The 24,114-nt window shown below is 30.2% G+C and overlaps 1 protein-coding gene across 3 annotated transcripts in view; it reads left to right on the top strand.

Annotated features, from left to right (window-relative positions):
* The window catches only part of LOC125077595 (nephrin-like), a 224,493-nt gene that overhangs the window by 17,409 nt on the left and 182,970 nt on the right, over positions 1-24,114 (top strand). Inside the window, exon 1 of one of the 3 annotated variants that reach the window (XM_047689557.1) lies at positions 2,081-2,139. The exons of 1 other annotated variant lie outside the window; for it this stretch is intronic. The gene's annotated coding sequence lies outside the window, so the exon portion shown is untranslated. Of the gene's footprint in view, positions 1-2,080; positions 2,140-21,892; positions 22,174-24,114 lie in introns of those variants that run through there. One more of the 3 variants, XM_047689555.1, reaches the window with a different exon arrangement.

Below are 24,114 nucleotides of genomic sequence, written 5' to 3'. Positions count from 1 at the left end.
GTACAAATATCAACGTCTAAATGACCCATAGTGATCTAAGAATGTGTTGATAAATTATATACATACACATTCCTCGTGGATCAAACTGTCAACATGGTGAAAACATAATTGAAATTCCTATAGGTAGTTTTCGGTACATTAGCTTCGAGTACAAACCTATTATAGACAGACGACGTTGGATTTAATTATTCGATTATAATTTGTGTACATAATTCACTAAAAATAAATTAAAATTAGCTTAAATATTTAAATTAATTTAAAAATTGAAGTCACGAAATAAAATTTCATTCTAGCACATTTGTAACTCTATAATTTTCCATAATTTCAAGTTAAGAAAATGTTTCAATGTTAACTTAACAAGAAACAGAATCCTTAGTAACTTGATGGCCTCTATTTTCCCGTTTTTAAATTCAAAAAGTTTAAAACACTCTTAACGTTTGAATTTAAATTCATCTATGCAAATTGCTTACCCGTTTTGTACATTTGTTGAAATTACAGTTTTTCAAGCGAACAATTTCTTTGTCATATTGAATTTGATTAGACTTGTATTTCAATTGACTTTCGATTGTTTCGTTTAATATAATTTTAGACTTCTGATTATGTTTGCTGTGATTATTCTTAGTAGTTGTGTTCCATTTATTATAATATGTATAATTATCACACGGATTGACTTGTTACAAAATTTAAGAAAGAAACTTTAAGAAACTTTAATTTTTTTATTTGTAAATCTACAATAATGTGTTAGACACATACGACGTTGTCTTAAACAGCATTGAATTCGATGTTTGTAATACATGAAATACATTGTAATGCCTTGTATCTTTTCACTGTTATCCTAGGTATACAACTCATTACATATCTGTTGAAATGGTTAACATTTTGCGAAAAGTCTTTTTAAAAAGTAAACAAGACAATCATTTTAAAACATTTTTTATAGATTATTTCGCCAATGTCACGTGCGATGGGGAAGACACGATAGATATTGAACGGTACGATCGAAATTACAGGCTTAATTTAATTTTTTAGGTATAATAACAGTAGATTCTTTTGTATGTGCTATTTCACAAACAGCTCTTTATTTTTGACTCTCATTGTCATTATGATAAAACTTAGTTATCTTAAAATATTTGCCTTTAGTTAAAGAAAAATCAATAAATATAGGTGTATTCGGGTTTTATGCATATGTTGAAACGTCAATAATTTTTTCCATGGTATGACGTTGACGTATGGCGTACTTCCCTTCTCGTGTGGGCCGCGGTGTGCATTGTGAGTGTGCCGCGATTCAAAATAAGCTAGTGTAACGACGATTTTTTTTTTTAATTTATTTATGTTAAATTTGTGTACGAATAAATGCTATAGAGAATCGAGACTCTGGAATTTTTTTTAATGTAAAAGGTAGGCAAACGGACTAAAGATTCACCTAAAGTGGTCACCACTGCCCATAAAAACTGATGCTATAAAGTAATATTAACCATTCCTTATATCACCAATGCGCCACAAACCTTGGGAGCTAAGATGTTATATCCCTTGTGTCTGTAGTTACACTGGCTCACTTACCTTTCAAACGGGAATACAACAATACAAAATTGCTGCGGGTTTATTTATATAATTAGTTTTTTTTTTCGTGTTACATATTTACATTCTTTATTTAAATTGACTCATAACATAAGCCGAGTTTTATTTATAACTCATATTTTCCAATACATCGCAATAAAACCGTGTCTATTCTATAAATATTATATATTAGCTTCATTTTAATACCTTGTTCCACATATTTGTTGTATAATTAAATCGTTTAATATATCTTCATATATTTTTGAATATATTTTTTAAACTTTCTATTTAAACATTAAAATAGATTTTCCGATTCAATTTTTTAAACCAAAAAAAACAATATTAAATTGTCGTAATTAGATTTAATAAATTTAAATTATTACAGATAATCGCCTCTAATAAGTCTCTGTCTGCATCATACGACCGAATTAGATCGGGTTAGCTTAGGTCAATACAATTACTGATAATTACTGGTAGGGCGGTAAGCTTGCTTTTGCTTTAACACGCTCGTTATCATAGTGTTATAGTGCTGTGTTATGAAGTGACCTGTGTTCTGTGCTAAGTAGTGAATTTGTGGTTTCAGAGGTACGTATTTGAGTTACTTTATAATATGTTAGGTTATAATTATTACGTTATTTTGATTATATAAATATCTTGGTTGGTTTATTCCTGTTTAAATTATGTAAAATGGGCATGTATTTTGATATCTATAAATGAAAATTAAGTATCCATGAAATCTTTATATATAATTAAATCACAAATAGATTGTGCTTCTGAAAATAATAGTTAGGAAAATTAGATATTTAATAAATTATTTTTATTTGAAAAACAATTATTGTAAGAATATAATATATAAAAGAAGATAAATTAAATACCTCGTTATCAAAAGAACTGATTAAAATTATAAATATTTAATCATATCTTTAAGTCGGTTTTTCAAGTGTTTTGAAATGTAAAACATAGCTTCTACCCTTTGTGGGAAGTGTGTGTGGAACATATATTTAACATTGTGTAAAAAATGTACGTATAAATGTGTGTAGTAAAGCTATCGTGGAATATACATTTTTATTTTTTTTATTTATAATATGTTTTGTTTATTTTTTATCGGTAAACAAATATAAATTTAAATAGCGTTTTAAATAACATACCTGTTTATAATTATTGAGAGTTTAAAAACATGACTGCAAATAGGGTGGCAAATTACTTTACAGTTGGAAAATTATTATCCAATTAATTTTAAATTTATTAAATAATATCTATAATAATAACCTGGTAATTTTCTAATAATACAATAGAGCATACGATAAAATTATTTAAATTATATACATATAATTATATATGTATTATATATTATCAAATATGATTTATATAGATCACCATTACAAGTATAATGTAATGTAAATTAATTCTGTGATATAAATAATTTATATTTTTATACAACAACTTTTTTTTTTTGTTTTATTTGATAATATATATTTTTTAAACATAAAAAATAATACAAATGAACAGATGTTTTGAATATGTATATTTAATACGATCAATGTATTATTTAATAAAAATCACTGTCAACAAAATAAATTATCTCGTCTTGCCGCGTGCCACGCGTCTTTCGCCTAAAGGTGTTTTGGAAAGTCCTAAAATTTTCCGAAAGTTTTAGTCTAAATTGCAAAGAGTAAAAAGCATTTTGCCAAAATTAGGATCGATATACTGTGTGTCAAATAATTTGAACTAATGTTAGCGGGAGGTGGGCGAATGTCAATTGGTGAACGTTAGCGTTAGATATAATTATATTAAATAATAAACTATTGAACCAATTAAAAATAGGCAATATACGTGAACGTGTATTGAAATTGGGTTACCCAAATTTTCCGAATGTATATAATATGTATTCCTTGTATCTTGATTGAATAAAGATGTATAAGCGATTTGCAAATCATACTTAAAAAGTAAAAAATAACATACTTGTTGAACACAATTATTATTTATAATCTCTTTTTTTTTTTAATCATTTACATATTTTTTGTAGCTTTCAGCGTGAAGTTTCGTCCAAACCTGTTTGTAATAGTAGTACGTAACTTTTACTCTATCTAATACATATACATTTAAGTTAACTCACTTTGACAGATCCTGAGTGTTTTGAATTAAATATTTTTAATTAGATATTAATTCTTATGATTCAAGAGATGTTTTGAATTATGGCCTTGGAGTAGTTTTTTAAAATAAGCCCCAACCTTTTCCTTAAATTGAAAGTAGGCCTTAGCCCAGTAGTGGGAGATATACAGGCTGTTTTTTTTTAATAGTTAAAAGTGTGTTCGATAATTTAATACTCATTTTATATAACCACCTGCAATGTCTTAACAAACTGATTAAATAAGCCATACAATGAAACGCCTAGCCACTTTACTAAGTGATACCGTTCAACTAGCCGCCTCAATAATATCAATCATTCATAGAATAGGGACGCTCTTGAAAGTAAGATTGTTTCTGAAAATCAACAATTTCGAAAATCGCTTTCAGCGCTACGGTATAGTTTTTTTTTTTTAAATATTGGACAACTACATAGACATTACTCTGATCCCAATGTAATTAGCTAAAGGACTTATGTTATGGAAAATCAGAAGTAACGACGGTACCACGAACACCCAGACCCAAGACAACACAGAAAACTAATGAACTTTTTCTACATAGACTCGGCCGGGAATCGAACCTGCGACTTCGGAGTGGCATACCCATGAAAATCAGTGTACACACTACTCGACCACGGAGGTCGTTTAACTAGTCTTGCTGTAATTATATACGTATCATATTCAAATTCCAGAAACATAGTCATGAATAGAAACTGGGATTCTCATATATTTATAATGTACATAGTAATGTGTCTTTGCGTTCGTCAACTATTCAAAGAATTTTACTAAGATCCACTTATTAACCGGGGTCGGCTGCCGGATGTTTGGTTTCCGTTTTTATTCATATTCATTAAGCTTGTTAGTATTATTGAAGAGATTAATCACTATACAGCGGTGAAGAGCAGAAATAAAATGGATGACTTTTTTTTTAATGCACTTATTTTTAACCAAGCAATTTAATATTCACCGTGATCTGTTATAACTATTATAGGAAAAAACCTTGCTAATAAGTATATTTATTTTTTAAAAATTAATTGCTTTTCATTATTATAAAACCAATATTTGTATTTTATAGACGTATTTAATATGTTACCGGTACAGCTTTGCAGATGTATTTAAATAAACGTTTGACAGCTCTAGTAACTTTAATTTGAAGATTCTATTGGAATTCTCATAATACACACCAATTTCCAAACGAAAAGTTAATTATTGATATGAGTCAATAATAAATAAGATCGTATAATATTAACAAGAAAATCTTTCAAAACTTATCGCACAATTTTAAAGGTTTATTTCTCTATCAAAGGAAATACCGAGCACAGCAAAAATTGGGGATAAAGTGAGTTCAAAATTTGCCAAAGAGCTTCACACTTTGACGTCGAGGCAAAAAATATATTCTACGACGTAGCAAAAATAATTGGGCATTTCGCATCTTTGACATTGTGTCAGGTGACTGACAGAAGGAGAATTTCAATCGCATTAGAGCACGTGTGCGTTCTGAGAAAACACCACGTTTAATCAGGTAAGTAGTCCGTGAGCACCGTTTACAATCTCGAATGCGATTTTTTTTTTACTTTACGGCTTAGTCATATTCATAGCCTTGATGGTAATTTGTTAAAAGATCCATTCAACTCAATTATTCAAGTTTAAGTCCGGGCAAATACTACTGAATTTTTGTGTGCTTAATTTATGATTATGATTCATCTCGTGTTCGGCAATGAAGGAAATCATCGTGAGGAGACCTGTGTGAGTCAGATGCATATCTTCCACATACGTACCCACCTACTCGCATTGGCTCAGCGTGGTGGAATAAACAACAAAACCTTCTATTCAATAGGAGAGGACGCCTAAATCCAACAAAGGAACATTTACTTTTACTTTTTTATTCATATTCACTAATAGGCTGTTACTGTAACAATTTTAAACCACAATTTATATCAAAAATTCGCTGCAATACTACCGAGATGTATATTTTGTGTCTGTTTTGGTTTCATTTTGTTTGTTCTGTTATTGAAAGAAAAATAGCTTATTTAGGTAGGGGGACTAACAAATGGGTCACTTGATGGAAAGTGGTCATCACCACCAAAGGACAATTACAGACATCGATACTGTAACAAATATTAATCATTACTCATAACTCCAATGTGCCACCAACTACTAAACAACATATTTTGGCTCTTGTTCCTGAAACTCTGGCTCAATCACTCTTCAAACCAGAACACAACATTGTACCGCCAATCAGCAAAACTTAGTATAGAATTTCTGCTTGGCGGTAAAATATATAATGAGTGGATGGTACCAACCCAGAGGGGCTTGTACAAAGACCTACCACAAATTAATTATTACACACTCAAGGAAAATAAAAGAGCAAGTTTTATTTAAATCTCAAGAATAAATAATAATAATAATCAATGTCGTATAACTACCATGTAAACGGCTCCCTACTTTTCTTAATGGAATTTAATTTTTGCTTTCCCCAACGTTGATTGATGTGACGTTGCTCTGTAATCCCATTGTGGATTTCTCCGTTGAATAAGATTCGGTCTAAAGTTCCCTATAAGTTAATTTAAGTCAAAGTCTTTTTATTTTCGGTAAAGCAAAATTGGTTATTTCACTTCGTTTCAAGTTAAACGTGATTCGTCATACAAAATGCTAATGATCTACGTTTGTCATTATTTTCAAAATCAATTCAAATCTAAATTAATAATTTACCTTTGAATTCAAATGTAACAAAATACTTTTTTCATAAATTCTTGATTTAATCAAAATAATATATAGAAGTCTAATTCATACGATGAATTGATTCATTGGTTACACGCAATACTGCTAACCTGATTCAAATAAGAGTAAATCACGTAATGATTTTTATTTTCATAATATTGCCTCAATAAAAAGTACCTTTACTAATTGCAATTCGAGGGTTTTTTCTAACTTCTTCAACATGTCAGGTTATTTATTAGGCGATATATTGTTGAATATTATTTTTATCACTATCTCATTTGTTATAAATCTTCTTTGTTAAATAGAATAACCTACGGTTTATCTTATATACTTAAGTATTTTACAATTAAAAGGTTTACGGTATGTCTTTGTGGTAACATTGCAAACTATTCATTTATTAACATATTCAAACTATTTTCATTAAAATACACCCAAACATCACGATGAGTTGTTTGGGATATTTCCAATCTTGGAGCATGGGATTTTTTTAAGAAAGAAGGAAATCTTACGGTTGCGGAGTACCGTACGTCGGGCTGAGGATTCGTCCTTTTCAAACTTGCTTGAATATATTTTTCGTATTACAACGAAATTTTATTCGTAATTAAGATTTTTTTTTACTGTATAACGAAATATTTCTCTTCAAATACGAATTAAAACTTTATTTCAGTATTTTTGGCCTAGGAGTAGTCGATAGGCTGGCTGAATGGATAATTCGACTCCGCCTTTGTATATTATATTGAATATTATCATAAAAAAAACTTTGACAAACCTTGGGTTACCACGAAATTTGTACTGAAAAAATAACGTATATTATATTCGTTTATTTTTATTTAACGTTTATATATTAATCTCGTGAAAATTGTGTTTACATTCCTAGCCGGTGATTATTTTACTATATTATATTTTTCTATAATCTATCTCTGTATCAAATTTCATCTATATCTGTTCAGCCATTTTGACGTGATTGAGTATCAATAATCTATCCATCCAAACTTGCCCATTCATACTGATTGTTGATAACAGTTTAAAAATGACTGTAAGAACACGACCCCTTATTTAACAATGTCGATGAATATACTTAAAGTATATTTTATTCTAGATTGATTGGTGATTTTTTTACATACATTTACTTGGTGGTGGGGCTTTGTGTAAGCCCGTCTGGGTAGGTACCACTTCTTATCAGATATTCTACCGCCAAACAACAGTACTTAGTATTGTTGTAATAATGTTATTGTTGAATGGTTAGTGAGCCAGTGTCACTACAGGCATAAGGGATATAACATCTCAGTTCTCAAGGTTGGTGGAGCATTGGCGATGTAAGGAATGGTTAATATTTCTTACAGCGCCGTTGTCTATGGGCGGTAGTGACCACTCACCATCAGGTGGCCCATATGCAAATCCACCAACCAATGTCATGAAAAAAATCTTTAAAATTGATACTATTCAACATAAATTATTCTGAAACAATTATGAATACCCTCAGCGAGTCGTTTTTATTTATCATCTTATAAAATTAAACAAATTAATTATAAAAACGTTCACGAAAGGTTATTAGGATGTATAGAAAACAAAAGGTAATCCATCATTCTTGTTAGAAGGAGTTTCTATTCGACAGTCAAAGCTCTAATTTCTTGGATATATTGTAACTAAGGTTCACTGAGACATGGAGTAGCAGAGAGTTACTATTGCAGTCCGGTGCAATACTTGGGTGGCAGGTTTATTTCCGAAGTACACTAAATTGGAAATACAAGCAATAATTATTTAAGTGTTTGCCAGACAATGTACACCTAACATATAGGTCGACTATTTGCAGAATAACTGATCTATACTGTAAAGTTCAGTATAGATAGTCTGCAATAAATATATAATTTAAAAATAAACATTTATAGTAAAGAAAATACCCTACAACCTCCAACAAATAAATATAAAAAATATGGTAAATATCCCGTTTTAAATACTGTTAGTAATACCCTAATATATTAATATTGCAGTGAGTTTATTTTCATTTTCTGCCTAGCACAACCCCTCTGTGGAACCAGCTGTCACCGGCGGTTTTTTCAAACTGATACGACTTGGGAACCTTCAAGAAAAGAGCGTACTCATTCCTTAAAGGCCGGCAACCCAACTGCAAACCCTGTAGTGTTGCAGATGTCCATGGGCGGTGGTAATCACTTTCCATCAGGTGAACCTCCTGCTCGTTTGCCCCCATATAACATAAAAAAAATACATACATAAGTTTATACGCACCATTATAAATATGTACCTTTAAGTATGTAAAAATAATAGTTTAATAAAAATATCTAATATTTTTTTTTAATAAAGTTATCTTATTATACTTATTTAAAGTAGATTATTTTTAATATTAGTGTATTGAAATATTTTAAGGTTTATATTGAAATATAATAAAAAATAATTTGTATTTTTAAAGTATTTAATGAAAGCGTAGAACTTATCATTGGGATTATTTGTTAATGTAGTTCTAAACATGATTGCTCTCCAAATTGAAATTGGATATTTGAAATTGCTGTTAAATTAAATCAGCATTAATATACATTAATAAATAAATATTTTTTCTTGAATAATTTACATCACACAAAATGGTACACGACTGTATTAATAAACTTTATATTAGTCTATGTAATACTCAAAACGATTTATATCAAATTAAAAATATTCTTTATTTAAAAATTATCTTATTAATTTTTCTACTTTTTTTTTTAATCGTGTTACACGCTTAAATTAAATTTGCGAAAAAAAATATTAGTTATAATTTTATTTTTATTTCTCAAGATTAGTGACGCATTGAAAATGTTAGGGATTGTTAATATTTCTTACACTATTATCAGTTCGTATAGAAAGTAGTGATTACTTAAGATAAGTTGGCCCAACTGCTAGTCTGTATATACCAAAAAGTTATAAGCTTTATTTTATCAAAATATCTATAATAGCTTTATAAAATGGAGTTTTTAACATGAGTTAATCTCATTCATTTATTGATAGGCCAAGTTGAAAGCCCTGATTAATTCAGTTAATGGAACAAAATGGAACATGTTCTTGTGCAAAGATCAAACCAAATTTAAATTCTTTGACAATGATTTACTTATTTACTTTCCACATTTTTAAATTGATATAAATTTAGTATGTTGTTCACTCGCCCTTCAAACCGGAACACAACAATACTGAATACTGCTATTTGGCGGTAGAATATATGATGAGTGGATGGTACCTACCCAGACCAGCTGGCACAAAAGCCCTACCTCCAAGATACGCTAGAATTTGCAGATGTATTTCAAAATATCTATAGATATTTTTTATAATAATTTATCTTAAAAATATTGAAATAAATTTCATTAATAAATGTAATTTAAATGTTTTTATTTAACCAAGTAACAATTGGACATGCGGCTCACACAACTAGTTATCAAAGAATGTGGTTTAAAACCATACAAAATTATAGTCAAGTGGTACCATTACGTTTCGACGTCACAATAATTATCGTTTACATGCGGGCTGACAATGTTTTGTTCCCTCTATTGTTAGGGGCAATGCTTCGTACCTAATGAGGTCGAAATGTCGATATCATTCCCATACAATGTAGAGCTTTCGCTTATCTTTCGGGATTTGTATGGCTTAATGTTTTGTAATGAAGTTCGATTTCATATATAGCGCCATTGTTGTTATTTAATATTTAACACACCATTGTTCGATACTCGTGTAGAATATATTAGGTTATCGTCCACATTAAAAAACAATTGTGAAAAACTGTGTAGTACTTTTGAAACTGGCTTTAGATCTACTGAAACGTAGTTGTGTTTGTTTCAACGTATTGAATTTATATAACAAAACAAAATATGGATTGTCAAAGAAGTATTCCTCAGTTTTATTTTCCTGGAAATATGATTTTCGCTTTTTGGCTGACACGGTACATACTCGTAAACTTCCTAACACTGGCTACTACTACTGCAGATAATCTCTCGGCTAACTTTATTGGTCGTTATAAGTTAGGTATAAGATCATTGAGACGGTAAATTATAAAGGTAGATTGGCAAACAAGCTTGGGTAAGTGGTCACCATAGACATTAGTGCCGTGAGATGTTAACCATTCCAATGTGTTACGAACTTTAAAAACGAAGAAGTTATGTCCCTTGTGTCTATAATCATACTGGCTAACTCACCCTTCTAACCACCCAGATAATATGAAGCTAAGTAGTACCTTACCTTCTAAGTAAACTATTAATAAAATAAATGAGACTTACTATAAAGCTTAATAGAGTGGTTTTACTAACTTTTAGAAATTCCATGAAAATAATTCCCTCTATTATTAGTTTTGGTAGAATATAAGAATACCGATTACATCTCTCGTTTTTAATAAAACAATCAAATTATAATTTATTCATAGCATACCTATAAAAGTCGTTTCTCTGCCGTCAAAGATATTTTATGTATATGTAAAAGAGGATAACATTATGTATTTTTACTACTAAAAGGTGGTATAATTTTATTTTAGACTCTGCGATCGTAACTGGAATTGAATGGGAATATGCACTATTTGAAATGAACAAGCTTCATTTTACTATTCACTATTTACTGTAGGTACACATATATATATATATATATATACAATACAAGGTATATCTAAATGTATTAAGAACGATGTAACAATAAATGTATTTATCTGTGCATCGGTATGCGTTGTCAACACTTATAGACTTAAAACTATACAATAATAACAAGATAAAAATATGAATGAAACAAAAAGCAGGTACATGGCAAATAAATAATGTTAAGTTGTTGGTGTTTTAAAAAACTGCATTGGCTTAAAACCATTCAGCATAGATATGTATTAAACAAAATGATACTACTAAACTACTATTTATTATAAACTACTATTACCATCTTTACACGGGTTATTAATCAAGAATATACACTAACGTAGCTTTCTACTAATGAAAATAAATTTTAAAAATAGTTCATTAGTTCCGGAGATTATGTAGAGATAGTTATATATGCAGGGGACATATAAATTAATATTTTTATCCTTTTTATAAAAGGTTTATTTAACATCTCAGAGAAATATTTTTGAAATAATTAACTTGAATCGTAATCATATACGAGATTATATAATACTAGCTGAATCTTCGGCTTTACCCGCGTCAAATTAATAAAACACAAACTTCAAACCCCCGTTTTACCTCTTAGTGAGTTTTGTGACATCCGTAAAATTGTTAGCGGATGTATACACCCTATAAGGACCCTACCTTCCAAATTGCAAGTTTGTGAGTGTTATAGTTTCTGAGATTTCGTGATAAATCAGGGAATGGTATATCGCTTTTATATAGAATTATTATATATAATATTATATAGATTTTAGATAATATTACGATTAGTCCATTTTTAAAGTAATTACCTCGTCTTTTTTATATCCAAAATATAACTTTATATTAATTCCGTAAATATTGGGAAAGACTGTAGACCCAGCTTCAGGTAAATAGGAACGTCAAATAATTAACAATATTTAATATAGTTTACAATATTTATTCTTCCAGTTTTTGTTACAATCATCCATTATCTTCCGCTTTTCAACAACGATTAACAATTCCCATGTCAAATTCAAAAATATTCTTCCTCTAATTTTATTATAAAAATGTCATACCAAAAAGTATTCATTACATTTATATAATTCTGTGATTGAATATAACTCAATAGCTAAGAGCTACACAAACTTTAATATTTTTTTATAAATATTTTATATAAAATCATTTATAGACTTACATGACGTTTAAAGTTTCTACTTTAAATTTCATTTTCCAAAATTATTTTTGTCGCTTTAGCCTTTCTTCCTTTCCACTGAAGACATAAAATAACGTTAAATCAAATACCCTTATTCAATACTATCCGAACCTGCGGCTTTACCCGCGTGGAATTTATAAAACTTTACCTATAGCACACAAACTGTCAACCGTTATTTTACCCTCTCGAGGGACGAATTAAAATAAGTAGTGTATGTAAATCACCGGAACTCAAACTATCTCAATACCAACTAAATTGTTTCAGCGGTTGAAACGTGAAGAGTCAGACTTTCGCATTTATAATGCTTCGGAAAAGAACCCTAACTAGAGGAGAACCAGCGAAAGAATCATACCTTTTTTTTTGGCAATATGTTAAAGTTGACATATGTTCAAAACACAATTAAATAGACAGTGCATATTTATGAGCTGTAACGATCCAATGACTAAAACACAATAATTTGAAATAAAAAAATTGAGCTCGAAACCGTGTAAGTCCCGATTTAATCTAGTTTGTAGTTCATTGCATTAAACCAACAGCCCAGTTCTAATAAAGTATTTAAATTCAACACAAAACAATATGTATCGCGAGTACCAGGTGACATCGTTATAAAGTTAGACGCATTTCCAGTTCAAAGCGAAACATTCATTACATAATGAACGGTTATCTTAAACTTTACAACAGTAATCAGCATAGAGTAGGAGAACGTTCGGAACTTTGGCGAATTTATAACGCATTCCCAACAAGGTTTTTGTTTTGTTCCAATTTGAACTTGTTGAATGCGGAGTTGTTTTAAATACGAGTATATGACGATTTTGTTGAATAAATTAATAAATTATATATAGAAATACTTAAAGGTATTATTTACTGTAATTTAAATAAAAATAATACTACGTTTTATGGTTTAGTTGGTTGGTGTAATGAATTAAATTACATCAAATTTAAGTGGAATAACAACAAACAGACATACAGACATAGATTATCGCTATAGTAGCGATATATTATATACGTACTCTTATGTAAGTATATAACGTAAGTTATTTCATATTCAAGAAGATTAACCCTAATTTGTTCTTATTAGGTAATTTAACTTAATATAGAGGTCTGAGCGATATGAAAACTAAAACTAGACAACTGCGAGAGTTTAACACCTCCTCGAAATCTTCGAGATGTTTCTAAAAATGTTTAGAATACAAACAATTATTAACGAGATCTTGCTATACAGTTATTTCAGAAAATATCAACAATGAAAAATATTTCACCATCGACCGCGTGAAAGAATAATATCCGTTAAAAAAGCATCAATTAATTTCATACACATTTTCAATTTACACGCTATTATCGAACAATATTTCACCGTATACTACATAAACCTTAATTAGTACATGGACTCGCATCAACATTAGCGAATATAAAATAAACTTTGCACATAAATTTATAATTTTTCACGCCGTTACTACCCATGAGAGCGGGAACGGTGCTTTCAATTTGCATTCAACTTTCAAAGCCTTTTGATAAAGACAGTACATTCATTAATTTAAAAAGCGTTGTTAAATGAGACTTGTTATTTTATGTGTTATGTGTATATTTAAAATCATGCCAAATTACTTTATGTGCATTTATATATTAATAAATCTGTGACTTCAGTATACAAAAGTCACTGAAAACTTCATCAAATATTATTAGTTTATCCTCAATTCAATTCTAAAATAGACAAATAACATAATATTAATAAATAATTTCATCTTTGCTTCTGTGATTATATACAAAACAAATTTAATATAATTTACAAAATAATAATGAAATATACAAACTAAAAAATAAATAAATTACTTGCTCACTTAAATTGAAACACTAAGCAAAGAACGATTGACGTCACCGTGCAACTTAAACACAACATTCTGGAAGTTACAAACATAAATAAAACGTAACTCAGTTTTTAAAGTTTCGCTGTCACCAACAAATTTTAAGTTAGGTGTTTAGATACAGAGCGTAAAGTGGAACATATCTCGAGCCTAACTTTCTTAAAAGAGAGTTGGTAATATGTAAATGAGTATAACTTTATTCCCTTAGAGCTATCAGAGCGACTTTGACCGTTTCATAAGTTAAAAGGGAAGACCGACTTCTTATTGAGTTATGGCTTTGTAGTAATATGCAGATCACCTCAATATAATAAACATTTCAGAATTTACAACCTTCAAGGATAACAGCAATGAACAGTCGCATTTTAAATTTATAGGGGTTATACTTATCATTCGTGGCTTGAAATAAAAACGTCTTCATTTCTTCATTTCATTAGTATTGCTTAATACATTTTACTATTTGGAATGTAAAAGCATAAGTTTAAATTATTGATAGTAAGTGGTATATAATGGATGTCTATTATTCAGATGATTATTCTGTTTGATTATATTGACCCGCAGTTTTATACTTCTTACTTTCGTTGGATTATACACTACTTCGGAACGGTAATAACATGACCAATTATATAAATTAAAAGGTATTAAATCCAGTAATATAAATATATAAATAGCCATTAAGGTACTGTCGCTGTCGCTGGGCAAAGGCATCTACTTCTGAAGAAGGTACATTAAAGCATACTCAACCGCGCTGGTACAGTATAGGCTGGTCAAAACACATGTGTCAAATTTCATGTGATCCAATCAGTCACATTAAATCTACCAATTATGCGTATTAATATTGTTGCAAATAAAATATAAATGTGGGTTAACTTCGAGATGACTGATGAAACCAATTCAGTACAAGAAAACTCAGTTATGACGTCTGGAATTGAATCCGTGTTCCGTGATTAAGAAGCAAACGTTCTATCCACTGGGCCGTCTTGGCATTATCCAATTATCAAGCTTAATATTAAAATATTATTCATCGTAATGTTACCTAGAACTTCGGTGGCTTTATTTTAAAACTCCAAAAAGGTTTGATGAGTGTTTTTCCCTTCGTCAGTATAACCTTCGTCGTCACTTACTGTCACAGAAACAAGCCACACCTGCGGCCCGACTAGAAATACGCGAGTCACGGATAATTTGATCTCATCCAACATTCATTGGAGGAGAATCCATGTAAGACAGAAATGCTTTATAAATAACGAATAATACCAAATTCAAAAAGATCGAAAAAAAGAAACAGATAAGGCTAGTAACATTGTTCATATCGAAACTATAATTATGTAATCAAGATCAAGATTAGGCATTGTGTGAGTCCATCTGGGTCTCACTTATCACAAGAACCGCAAAGCTGTTATACTTAATACCTTTGTCCTTCGGCTAAAAGAGTAAGTGTAAGCAAGTGTCACTTCGGGCCCGAGGGACCTGTTAGGCTTCAGTTCTCAAGGTAAAAAAAATGTCAAAAATTTCATAGCGTGATATTGCCTGAGCAGTGGTGACCACTTATTATTTAGTAGCTTATTTGCAAGTACGTCTAAGTCAGCCATAAAAAGAATTATTGAAGATGACAATAAAATTTAAAATAAATAAAATAATGAACTTGAATTATAGCAGTCTTGAAGAGAAGCCACTGAAGAATGTTTACGGCGCTCTATTTTCTATGTTTGACCTTGCAGGCGTTCGATGACATGCTCTAAGCATGTCTCTAGTAATCAATATAGGTTAAAATAATAATAATAAGCCACGTTTATTTTTCATTTAATGTTAATTTGTTCCAAAAATAGACCTTACATAAATAAAAATGATCTTTACATGCGTCAATGGAGCAATGGTAAACCATTGCCAACCATTGGGGCGGTGTAAAAAGTCGCAGGATCGATCCCGACCGCTTGAGCTATCATCGTCCCCATTCCTAATAAAAGTAATAAGCTTAAAAGTATTAGTAATTCCTTAATTTATTTGGGACATTCCTATTATTATTTTAAAATATGTCTGTACATTAATTATACCATAGTCTAGAATATGCAAAGAGCTTATGTCCGAGTTAAACACTATATACATATAATAATTTCTAAGTAAAGACTTGTGTTTTATTTAATTATTTATTATAATATATTTTAAATGGAATTTGGTTTTACAACTCAACTTCTGCTCGATAATGAAGGAATTGAACGTAAAGAAGCACGAATGTTCAGAGAAATTCGTGTGCTACGTTACTCTGCTACATTATAGTGGATTATTGCTCGGAAAATTCCTTGAAATTCAGTTTTTCACTTAAAATATGTAATGTTCCAAAATTAATATAATTTAATATCATTGTTTTTCTTTTTTTATGATATCGGTAGGCGGACGAGCAAATGGGCCACCTGGTAAGGAGTCACCACCCCGTAGACAATGGCGCCGTAAGAAATATTAACCATTCCTTACATCACCAATGCGCCACCAACCTTGGAAACCAAGATGTTACGCCCCTTGTGCCTGTAGTTACACTGGCTCACTCACCCTTCAAACCGGACCACAACAATACTGAGTACTGCTGCTTGGCGGTAGGATATCTTATGAGAGGGTGGTACCTACCCAGACGGGCTTGCACAAAGCCCAAAGCTTGCACAAAGTGAGTTTTTTTGTGAGACTTACGCTTATTTTAATATCATCAAAATAAAACAATCTAAAAGTTTCTTTACTTAACTGTAAAGGGATTATACGATGTAACTTGAAAAATCGGAAGTTACTTGTCGTTCTTAACTTACCATAGAAACGATCATGTCATGTAAGGAAAAAATTATTACATATATATTTCAAATCATCCTTTATACATATATACGAATTACTTTTGAAATCATAAACAGTCACCTGTATCAATTGTGATAAGTTTATCGAAAACATAAAATTCCTAACTTGTATCATTTAAATACCTACAACACAGAATATTTGACAAAACGAAAGTGTCACCCCATCACCCTGAAACCGCAATGGGGAACGTAAATTTTTACTAATGAATGGCTAAATTAATTATAGGTAATTTATCAAACGGGCGCGACTGTTTAATTCCGGAGGGAACACACGTGCGCTCCTTAATAAATTATTTAGAATTGTAAAACATAGGCTGATATTCGTATGTGTGGGTCAAGTCTAAGCCGTGTCATGTTATAATGTCAATAGTGTTATTCTTATCATATTAAACTTAACGTATCAAGGAATATTATAAATGAGAAGATGTTACTCAATCACGCTCGAATAGTGATGGTTTCTCACAAAATCTGACCAAAACATTTACGTAAATTGTACGAAAGAATACGACATATTATATAATTATTTTTATAATAATTTATTTAAAATGTTTACGTCATGTTAACGTGAAAAATCTTTCTGAAATTTGTTTATTAGTAGAAGCGTAATAAGTCGCTTTCGCGGTTTTTTTTTTAATATTGTTATTTCACACATACAAACATATTAAAAGTATTCTAAAATTTTAAGAAAATATTTTTGGACATTAAATTTTTTATTTTACTTTAATAATAATTTCAATAAAACGTTATAAATATGTTTGTTTAGTGAAAGGGTATATATTATGATGTATAATTTAGGAGATCCAACTTGATCAATGGTTTAATTGATAATAAGTGGTCACCACAGCCTCTTATATCACGAACAGGTTTTTGTACCCCTCTAAGCCAGTGACCATCCGTGGCATAGGCAATTATATTGGTTTTTAATGTTATTTGACAGTTAAATAATGAATGGGTGGTATTTAGGTGAAAAAAGTAATACACGATTAAATAATACTATTTTATTTTATATGTAAATTACTGTTAAAAAGTGAATTTTCGTAGTTCTTACTTCTATATCGATGGGAGTATGTACATTAAAGTCCTGTCTCGTCTGTTTGCGATAAACACAAAAAAACTACTAAACGGATTTTTATACGGTTTTCGCTAATGGATGGAGTTATTCATGAGGAAGGTGTAGGTGTATAATTGTTGACATTGTCAGAATAAAATATGCCAAGCAATAGAGATGCACATGATGATATATTTATGTTCAGATTTGAAACAGGTGTAATAATCTACAGACACAAGGGACATAACAACTTAGTTCCCAAGCTTGGTGGCGCATTGGTGATGTAAGGAATGATTAATCTTACAGCGGCATTTTCTATGGGTGGTGGTGACCACCTACAATAACGGTAACCAGTACGTCATTAAAAAAAAGTCACATTGACATTCATTGTACACGTGCGAATCCGGGACTGGTAGGTGGTTTATTATACAACAATTTACTAATAAATTGAGTAGGTACTGAATATAACTGTGCTTTTCTGTGCTAGCGTGTAGAAAATTCAATGTATAGATTGCAGAGCTATTAGCAAACCGTACGGAGTACTTAACTCTTAATTTAATATTTCTTCCAATTAATAAATTTTAATATCCGGTACTATCATCATATTACAGAAAAAGTTTTTTTTTTCACGTGTACCAATTCTTATAAGTGGCAATTACTATAGTCATTTATTTTATTAAATATTTTTTCGATGACTGTCACATTTCATGGCATTTATAAAATAATAGTTAAGACTAATACCATTACGACCGAATTTAACTCAATTACTAGAATTGACATTAGAATTAGGCTTACCGACCACTGCAGCATAAGCGAGGCGAGGAAATAGAAAATAAATATATATTTGTGGTATTATCACATTAAGCTGATATAGTAAAATGGATAAAAAATGTGGATCATACCCAATGGTCGCAAATTCAAACCCGAACAAGCTCTACAAATTTCATATACTAAATGTGGCCACAAAACCACTCTTCAGCAGCGTGGTGGAATGAAATACAAACCTTAAGTGGATAGGTCTTTGCCCAGCGGTAATGCAATTATAGCGTTTTTTTATTATGTTACTAATATGACATATGAGTAGATTTTGTTTGTTTTTTGTATTCGAACACACACAAACAACAAACACAATTATTATTAAATTCTTAAACTATAAAGATAGTTATATAAACTATTAAATATTTAGCTAATAATAATAGGCTTCTGTTACATCGATTCATTGAAATTGAATTGAGTCCTAATAAGCAATGTATATTCATTCTTATAATTATAATTATTTTATTATTAATTTAAATAAAATTAATTCCTTAAGATAAATATTTGGCCTTTATTCCACCAAGGTCCACTGGTACAAACATACAAATTATATTAATTATTTAAATACATATAGATGTTCACTTTATTTACAATTGCACTTATTCCATTTATTTAAATTCGGACGAAGACTAAGCTTGTAAATAGTTTGGCAGACTGACGCTAACTTCTTGGGCGCTTACGTGTTTCATTGATGGATGCGCTTAACGAAAATTTCCTTACACTTTAAAGACAATTAGTAGGTATATTTTGCTCTGCTTAATGAAATGGAATAAATGGAATACAAATATATACATTAAATGGAATACGCATATATACTATGTGGACTCTTGAGATATGTATATATCACAAGAGTTATAAGCCGATACAGTAACCAAAAACAGTGGCTTGCTTTTATCTTTGTCCTTCTTATATGAAAGGTATCCTATATACTATCGACTGAGTTAATCTAGATCTATGTCAAATATTCTTACAATCGGCTAACGTTTGGTGCGACATACATATAAACAAACTTTCATATTTTCAATATCTTTTAGATAACTTGGTGGTAGGGCTTTGTGAAAACCCGTCTGGGTAAGTATCACCCACTTATCAGATATTCTACTACCAAACAGCAATATTGTTGATTCCGGTTTGAATTCCGCCTACCCTCGTTTATATAAAAAAAGTTTAAAATGTTCAACATCCTTCGCTATATTTGTGCAGAAGACAGGAATGCACCACATTGCGGTCGCCTTTATAGAGAATGTTATTGTGTTAAGTAATTATCATTAAAAAAAGATACAAAGAAAGATTGCTTCTATTAAGGCGCATGCTTAGTGAACAATTTCTTAGTAGAGAAAAGAGGATTAAAAGTGGAGGCCTTTGACTTGCCATAAGACGCTAATAGGCAACTAAGCTACTTTATTTCAACTCTGGACAGACTTGGTAAACAATTTAAATTTATAATCGGAATATCTTAGAACTATACTTTAAAATATTTTAGTTAGTTGTATATAATTCGTTAACTTGATGGTAGAGCTTTGTGCACGACCGTTTGAGTATGCACTATTACCTCATTACCTATTCTATCGATAAACAGTAGTATTAAGGATCATTGTACTCTGGTTTGAAGGGTGAGTGAGTCATAAAATACATAATATCATTGTACATCATATCAGGGTTATAGCGTTTGCGCAAGGAGTTAATATTATTTACAGCGTCAATGTCTACGAGCGGAGGTGACCACTTATCATCAGGTTACTTTCCTATAAAATTTTTTATAAAATCTGAATAAGTTCTAAAATTTGTATTAAATTTACTAATTAACTAGTATTAGTTACAAATATCTCAATCGCTTCGCTTTCAGTGGTTCATTTAATACATCAATCGACCACTTCACCGCTGACACGTCCAAACCGAATTAATTTATATAGCTTATTCAAATATAAACATTGTAAATGGAATTATACTACTTGTATCGGCACGACCCCAATGACATTAGGCTGATATTTACACGACGTAAGAGAAACAGACATCGAAATAACAAGGAGTTAGCAGAACGATATTATTATTGTAGTTTGCAATTAATTTTAAACACTAGTGATGTAATGATTGAGTTATCGATGTATATAAATTGTATATACAAATTTATATATAATAATTTCTCTGACATTCGTGAATACTTACGTGCAGCTTATAAATATTACAAAATTATATGAAATAAAAACATAAAGACACCCGATTATAAAGTAAGTTAAACCAATAAAAATGATTCAAGAAAGTATGGACCACTTACAAGTGTGGAAATTTCTGTGCTAAATAATTACAATAAACTTTTCTTTACATCATCAATGCAGCGCTAACTATAGCTTACGATAATATGCTTGTGCTTATAATTATACCGGTTCACCAACAATTTTTTTTATTAATTTGTGACAATCGAATAACTATTTTAAATTAATGTCCTGATCAGTCGACGGTCTAAGAAAAATTCGTGGTTGGATTATAATATTGTACTGGTTTTACATTACGCTAACTTAGTTTCACAACAAAGTTTATCCATTTCCATACATATCGTACCCTGAGTTTAAGCAGAAGCTTGAGAAAATGTTTAATGTTATTATTTTATTATTACTGATTTATAATAGTCGACACGACAACGTATTATACAGCTTACTACGCAATGTGTACAATAAATTTCGGTTACTCAAAATTCAAAGCGTCATCATGAATAACGCTTTTAGAAATGTTAGAACGCTATAATATAATAACGAATTCAATTTTCTCGTATAATAAAGTAGCAAAAATAAAATTAAAAACGTGTTGTCTCATTTTAAAATACAAGAAACAATAAATAAACTATTAAGCGAATTGTTTACCCAAAACAGATATATCTTAAAGCTGATAATGCTTGTGATTAATCTATTTACAGTTAAAAGTTGAATTTATAAAGTCATGTAAAATTCATTGAGCAAAGTCGACAGAAGATTCCTGAGACACCAAACCAAATATTTTATTAAGAGACTCGTTTAATACAGGAGGGTAGAAAAGTTGATATATTAATTAACTAGTGAATAAGTCCGCCAGGCCAAAGAGTCACTTCGTTTTACGCAAGCGCAATAAGGATCTGTCAAGATACGCCCTTATGTAGTGTGGACTCGGCATTCGAGTGACGCGCACGAAGTTAGTCCGAGCCTCTCGATCTGCGATGTTTTGTTCCTCCACAGATAAAAAATCTAACTCAAACGGATGTCGGTGTAAAAAGTTACTGTGAACACGGACGAGTAATGTAGGTTATTTAATTTAAATTAAGTTATAACGAGATTTTAATTGTGTTTTTAAACTAATCGAGTTATATAAAATTATCGGGATTTAAGAGTTGTGTCATATGAAGTGTTCGTGTGTTGTGCCGGATGATGGACGAGAAAAGTTTATCTCAGTTTACGGTGAGTGAATATTTTTAGATTTCAATTCCGTTGACGATTTTGATTTATGGTTTTTTGATTAATCCATTTGTTTTGTACGTTATTGTTGTTTCGTTTCGAAATGACGCAGCGCTGAAACTTTTCGATATTGCTCGGAAAGTAATCGTAAGTTTTAACACGTGATAATAAGTTTTGTTTTAAATATAAAGTGTTAGCTATTTTTTTAATCTCAAGTTAATTAAAAATGTTATTTTATTTGAGTTCAAGTATTTTCATTTTATAATTATTTTATACTTAATTTAAACATAATAAAATTAACATAATTTTTTCGAATGAACCTCTTTCTTTTTTACTTTTGAAAAAGTTTTTACTATAAATAAAAAATAAAAGTTGAATTGAAAAGGTCAAGTTTTTTTAATAAAATCTTAACAATTTATCCTTAAACTTTTTCTATATTTGAATTCCCTTTAATTCGCGTTTTCGTTAACGAAACGGAGGCGAGCAAAAATATAAATAAGGCAACAAAAATTCTTCAAAAATTTGCAGACTTTTATTAAATTATTCTTTTCGAAGTTCGAGAACGGCTTTCATTAAATCCAGTAAACGATTCTTGGGCAAATATTTTTTTCTTGAATTTTATGATATAAGTTCAAAAACTAATTATGGTGATCGCGTGTTTGCTTCACTGTTAAATGCTAGGTTAATATGAACGAGAAAAATCTGATAAGACTTGATTAAAATCTAACCACATTTCCATTTAGATAGCTTTCTTGAAAAGGAGTAGTTGAATTGTTGCTGATTGCTTCATTACGTTTATATTTCTAAGTATTATATATTAAAAATATATCTTGCTCATATTTATTAATAATTAGTTGTTACTTCTGACTAAAAATATAAATTTTCAAAACATTAACAAGATATAAATTTAAAAGTTAAAGATAAGAAAACCAATGTTAAAGAATTATTTATATATTCGAAACAATACTGTATTTGTATTATCGAATAGTTTTCAAACAACATTTGTAGTTCTTTTTTTGTAGGTATCCTCTGAGAAACCTTGCAACCTTGAAGTGTAATTTATATACCTAATGGTTAAAGGCAATATATAGCCAAGATAAGCTAGAGACTTCTCGATTACTTCTACTATACTTTACATAAGTTGTTGTCGCTCTATTGATAGACTACTCTTGTTTGTAATTACAGAGTTAACATATCATTCGACGTTTCGATGCAAGTTGTTTTACTATGTTTTTGTTCACTTTCGAGCACGAAATGAAATATAAACAAATGAGCACGCGGAAACTCACTGCTGACCTGGATTTGTATTTATACGCAATGTTTGGTTAAGATTCTCTGGGGCATCTCGGTGTAACTCGTCCTGATAGAAACTTGACAAATGTTTATACAATCGTCCTTTTCACACAACAGGTTTTGTATTGTAAGTCAGCTATTTCACAGACACGAGTCACAGGAAAGGTTTGAAGTGTTGATGATGCATTGGCACTATATATATTTATTCATTTATTATTTCCAGATGTACCAATATTTTTGAAATTTAGAGCACTCCTTGTAATATTCCGTTTTATAAATAATAATAGCTTATGATGCGTTATTTTTTATGTCATAAGTAAGCGGACGGGCGAATAGACCACCCGATGTTAAGTGGCCACTGCCGATAGACATTGGCGCTGCAATATATCTTAACCATTCCTTACATCGCCAATGCCTCACCAACCTTGAGAACTAAGATGCTATGTCCTTTTGCCTATGTACTGGCCCACTAACTCTTCAGTCTGGAACACAAAAATCTTAGTATTTGTTGTTATTGTTGTGCTCCAATTTATGAATACAACAATAAAAAGTATTACTGCAGAATATCTGATTAGTGGGTGGTATTTAATTATAATTATTTAATTCAAATTTAAATCATTTTTTTTTGTAATGTCGTTGGATCTTCTTAAT

The sequence above is a fragment of the Vanessa atalanta genome, chromosome 4, assembly GCF_905147765.1.
Source record: "Vanessa atalanta chromosome 4, ilVanAtal1.2, whole genome shotgun sequence".
NCBI classification, from domain to species: domain Eukaryota; kingdom Metazoa; phylum Arthropoda; class Insecta; order Lepidoptera; family Nymphalidae; genus Vanessa; species Vanessa atalanta.
This window is presented reverse-complemented; position numbering and strand designations above follow the sequence as displayed.